Source organism: Apium graveolens, chromosome 9, assembly GCF_009905375.1.
Source record: "Apium graveolens cultivar Ventura chromosome 9, ASM990537v1, whole genome shotgun sequence".
Classification (NCBI taxonomy): Eukaryota; Viridiplantae; Streptophyta; class Magnoliopsida; order Apiales; family Apiaceae; genus Apium; species Apium graveolens.
The window spans coordinates 121,450,854-121,456,697 of NC_133655.1; the positions used below are offsets into that span (position 1 = coordinate 121,450,854).

General features: G+C 33.5%; 1 non-coding gene across 1 annotated transcript; it reads right to left on the reverse strand.

The window, feature by feature from the left end:
• Positions 1–382: 382 nt before the first annotated feature.
• LOC141688192 (small nucleolar RNA R71) lies at positions 383–489 on the reverse strand. Its single transcript, XR_012561652.1, has one exon. It is a non-coding gene; the product is annotated as a small nucleolar RNA R71 (small nucleolar RNA).
• Positions 490–5,844: the final 5,355 nt, after the last annotated feature.

Sequence of the window (5,844 nt, forward strand, 5' to 3'; positions counted from 1 at the left end):
TCCAGCAGCAGCAACGAAAGCGTTGATAGATTATTCTCAACCAAAGATCAATGACATTCAATCTAGCATTGTCAGGCTAGTTATCGCAACTAATACCTTTAAGATCAAGCCTGGCATAATTCAGATGGTACATAATTCAGTCCAGTTTGGGGGTTCTCCAGCGGAAGATCCTAATATGCACATTAGGGATTTCATAAAGATCTGCGACACCTTCAAGTTCAATAATATTTCTGAAGATGCTGTGAAATTGATACTGTTCCCATTCTCTCTGAGGGAAAAATCTAAGAGTTGGTTACACTCTCTACCAGCTGGTTCGATTGCTACTTGGAAAGATCCTGCTCAAAAGTTTCTCACTAAATTCTTCCATATGGCGAAGACAGCTGCAATCAAGAACGCTCTTACTTAATTTGCGTAGCAATCGGGAGAGTCTCTATGTGAAGCTTGGGAGCGCTACAAGGAGATGCTTAGGAAGTGTCTTAATCATGGAATGCCTTATTGGATGATCATTAGTTGTTTCTATAATGGTTTGGGAGCACAGTCAAGACCCATGCTCGATGCAGCATCAGATGGAGCTTTATGGGCAAAGTGCTATGAGGAAGCGTATGAGCTAATTGAACTGATGGCTGCTAATGAATATCAGTATCCAACCCAGAAATTGCCATAGGGCAAGGTAGCAGGAGTTTTTGAAGTGGATACAACTAAGGCTATCACTGCTCAACTAAAGGCGTTGTCTATGAGATCGATTCTCTGACTAACTATGGTGTTAATCAAATAACTAGTGTTTGTGAGATGTGTGCAGGTTCGCATGCGATGGAGCAATGCACTATATCTAGTGAATCAGCTCAATTTGTGAGCAACTTTCAGAGGCTGTAGCAACCAGTTCCAGACACTTATCATCCTAACAACTGGAATAATCCTAACTTCAGCTGGAGCAACAATCAGAATGTGATGCAACAGCCATTCCAGCAGTTTGGAAACAAGAAATTCAATCCTCCTGGTTTTCAACAACAATTTGCAACAAGGCAACAGTTTCAGCCAATGGGAATGCAACAGCAAACTCATGGACGTGCAGGTCAATCTTCAAATGAAAAATCTGAATTGGAGGAGTTGATACTTATGTGGAAAAACCAAGCTCTTATATGCCAAAGCCAGGCTGTATTGTTAGGAAATGAATAACACAGAGGGGGGTGAATGTGTTTTAGGTGTTTTTGTGCTTTTCTTGAATTCTTTATGGTTGAACAAAGTAAATCAAATCTTGTAGTGAAATGTGTTAATGCAGAAATTAAACATGCAATAATAAAGAACACAAATCTTTCAAAACTCACTTAATTTTATATTAAAATTAAGAATATTTTGCTACAAAATTTTGGGGCTCTTTGTTGATAAAGAGCTTAGCTTCTTCTTGAGAGTGTTACAAGATTTTTCTATCTAAATTCTTACTTCTAACAAAGGACCAGTGTTAACTTTATAATTCAGTTAAATGCTGGTTTACACAGTATACAATAAGATATGCTATTAAACTTTAGTAAACTGTCACTTATGATTTCCATTTTAGGAAAAGTGAATCTTCTCTTTCCGGATTAACATATCTTAGCACCCTGTATTTACTTTGATCTTCCTTTGTCAATTAATCTTCACCATCGATCTTGTACATCCTTAAAGATGCTTTGTGTAGACTTGTCAATCCAGCTGGTTGGATTGTTTGTTGATTGTATATCTTGGATATTGAACTGGTTTGTAATTTGTACTTTGAGATTTTACCTCAAGATCTCCAGTTACGCATATAGAGATCTTGACATCTCGATAATTATCTTGACTTATCGAGATCTCTAATACTCCATAGTAAATTTGACTTGTAGAGGTCTCTGCGTTCTCTATAAGAGAATTTGGCTTGTCGAGATCTCTTAGCTTCATGTGTTCACTTTGACTTGTCGTTAACTTAGAGTTCTCTAGTGAATCTTGACTTATCAATATCTCTGAGTTCTCTAGTGGAATTTGACTTATCGATAACTCAGAGTTCTCTAATGAATGTTAGCTTATCGATAAAACTGAGTTCTCTGGTGAAGAAATGATGTGTCGATATCTCCTATCTTTATATCTTCAATTGCCTTGTCGATATCTTTCTGAGTTCTCTAGTAGCTTTCCTGACTTCTCGATAAGATATTTGGAGTTCTCGAGTGACTTCTTTATAACACTAAATTTGTAACTTGTAGAGATCTTGACTTAGAGTATTTTTATCCAAATAGATTTATTCAACCCCAAGCTTCTTCAAAATTCTTCTAAGGCATGATCTTCTTGATCTTCTTCCAGATAGAATCCTTAGGCTTGACACTGTTTATACAAAAAGTCTCCGGTCTGCTTTTTGACATTTTTACAGACTTTAAATGTTACAAGTACAAATGCAAACTAAGATAACAATACAACTTATTTAGGATTGTCAATTTGACTTAGTCTTGTTAAGGTAGAGGCATCTCTTGCACAATAATTGTAATATCCGGGATATATCGTGTAATTATTTTTTCTAATAGACAATTATTATATGTGTTCAGTATCTATTTTGTGAATTATTTATTAAATGTTAAATGTGTTTGGATGTTTAAAAAATAATATTAATTAAGTATTTTAATTTTTTTATGTCCAAAATAAATTATAGATAATTTTCATATCTTCCTATTTATTTTTTATGTTGATTTATGATTTTATAGGAAATATATGGATTTTATAAAATCTTTTTCCGAGTATTTAAAAACTATTTTATAAAATCGGGAACCAACTGACATCATCCATTTTTACGTTTTTATAACCAGAAACTCTTCCAAAAACTCCTTCCTAACCTAATTGCAATATTCCGAGCATTTTCCATGTTTCGACTTTTTCGATCCGGCGTACGGTTTGTCCTGCGCGGGTCGCGGCGCAACATTTTTGATACATTATTCGTTTCGGTAAATCAATAAAACTCATATTTTCGATAAATGGGATCTTTTTATTAAACTATCATAATTATCACCTCGTAATACATGTAACCAGGCGCTGAAACCAAGACAGCAGTACAAATTGTACTGATTTGGATATTTATCCCGAAAACCGATACCGTTTGGATCACTTTTTACAAATAAATGTACCATTTTGTATCTGGAATGATCCAACAGGATACTAATTTTCCGTAAATATAAATAGCCTTTACCGTATTTTATTCCGTATCAAAAATCATTTGCAGTCAGTAATTATATAATTTTCCAGAGAAAATACTTATATTCATATAATCTACTGAAAATCAAACCAACTCTTGAAGGTGTTATTGATCTTTCTTTGGAAAGCTCGAGTAACCAAATTGAAGGTCTTGAAGAGCTCTATCAGAATCTGTGATCCATACACTTGCAGAATCAAAGGTTTATTTTCTGGAAATTTATTTATTTTTGAATTATTTTTATTAAAAATATGAATTTTTGTTCGAATGATTGTTTGAATTATTTGATGATTGCATGTTGTAGAGCTTGTTTTCCTGATGATTTTCATATGTCATATGACTGATTTGGAGTTCAATAACATGTTCAAAATTGAGTTTAATCTTCGAATTTTGAAATTAGGGTTTATAACCCGTATGAATGTTTTTAATTGAAATTTGGGGCTTTTTGATTTACGGGTTATTAGCTGTTGATTTATAGTGGGTTGTGTTCCTTATGAAATTTGCAATCGATTGGTATATAGGTCGTTATCAGAGGATTTTTGAATCGAAGAGAGTTGTATTTTGAAGTTTTCGTTGGTTCACCGGAAACCGGTGATGTTCTTGGCCATTTTCTAGCCAGGACAGGGATTAATGATGTGATCTGATTGCAAGGTTGTGTTCCTGGTTATCTGTAGATTATATCTAGAGCAGATGGTGGGGTGAGGATGCCGGAATCGTGTTCTCCAGCCACCCCAGTATTTTTCGGCGACTGGACTGCAAAATTGTAGTTTAGTCCCTGTACTTTTGAAGATGGTGAAGTTCAGTCCCTGAACTTTCCAGAATTTGCATATTTTGGATTCCTATTTTAAAATTATTTAAAAATCATATTTTCTATTTATTTGAATTATAAAAATCCGTTTTTAATTTCTAAAAATTCCAAAAATTATTATTTTAATTCCAAAAATTATTTTTAATTCAAAAATAAATCTGAATTAATTAGTTAATTAATTTCAGTTAATCTTTAATTGATTAATTGGTCAATTAATTTGAAAATTAATTGATTAATTGATTAATTAATTATTAATTAATTATTTAATTAAATTTAATTATTTAAAAAATGATTTAAAAATTCCGAAAAATAGTTTCGAGCTTTAAAATATTATTTTAAATTGTTTTCAAGGCTCGATAATTATTATAAAATTGTTTTGAAGCCGGATTTGGCCAACCAAACCCTGTTTATTACTCCGAAATTGATCCAACGACCCGTTTTAATTCCGAAAAATGTTTTAAAAATTATTTTACATACCCGAAAGCCTAGTTATGACCCGAGACTTCTTTATAAATGATATATCATTGATAATTTGACGTTTTATGTGCTATATGTGACTTGTCGGTTAACTGTCGGTCCATATATTTTATGTTTACTTGTTTATAGTATAACTTTCAATCCGTTAATCGGATTTGGGTGAAACGAAGGGTAGATAGAAGTATATGTCGAATAGAATCATATGAGTTGAATATTGATAGATGCTTATGATATGTGAACAGAAGAGGCAAGGCGTAGGAAAGGGAAACAGATATTCGTGAAGTAAGACGATTGTGGTTGAAAGTTAGTACAGTATAGCAAGCTAGTACCAGGCAAGTGTTCTGAATTTTCTCGAGATATATTGTAATGGATTGATAGTCCTGTTTTATATTGCAAGTGTTTTTAAGCACTGAACCCAAAACCCTGATTCCAGTTATTGATCTTGAGCCGTAAACCTTATTCTTTCTAAACTGTTGATTGTTGTACACCCAAATACGAATCACAGATATACGATACTACTCCACAAATACATACAAACTAAATACCAAACACTGAACCGAATTACGTATATACTCAAACCATTGTACCTTATGATTTGAAAGACCAAATCCTGGTAACCCTGAAACATTGATTCCTTTGTTATCCAATTCTTTCATTACCTAACATCCAAGCTTTGAAAATGCCATATTGATCCTTATGAAGATTGAGACCATTTCATTATTGAACGTCCAATGTTGTTAATGATTCTGTTTATTGCTTATTACTGTTTATTCTATTATTATTTTAGAATTGGATTGTTTTTATAAAATTGTGGACAGATTCGTGGTCAGACCATATAATGGTCAAGTTAGGCCAATGTGTGCCTTGGATCCAGTAGTTAGAGCAGTGCTGTGTGCTTTGCTCGGGGTTAGTGCATGACTGATCAGCAGCCTAACCTTGGTTTTTAAAATGAAAATATAATATCCAATTCTAAATCATAATTCATTATTCACTCGATATCATAACCCTTTCCATTTGATGATCATTATTCTCAGTTTTGTCATTGTGACTTGCTGAGCTAGTTAGCTTATTTGTGCGATATTGTTTATGTTCTTTTCCAGTTAAGAAGGAACCAGTTGGTATCGAGGATCCCCAGTCCAGCGCGAGAGCTAGGGGTTCAGGTCGATCAAGTTAAGCTAGTAGGCACCTTTTGGAGTAATTTAAGTTTGTAAAGTTTGTAATAATGTTTAATACTCAGTTTTGAGTTTGGATAGTTGGGATTTGAAAGTTTGTAATATAAGTAGGTGTGTTTGGCTTGTGTGCATACTTTAACCTGTTGCGGTCCGTGGTAGCTGGTAAGTAGGGTCACTGCATATTATTATTATCTTTATTA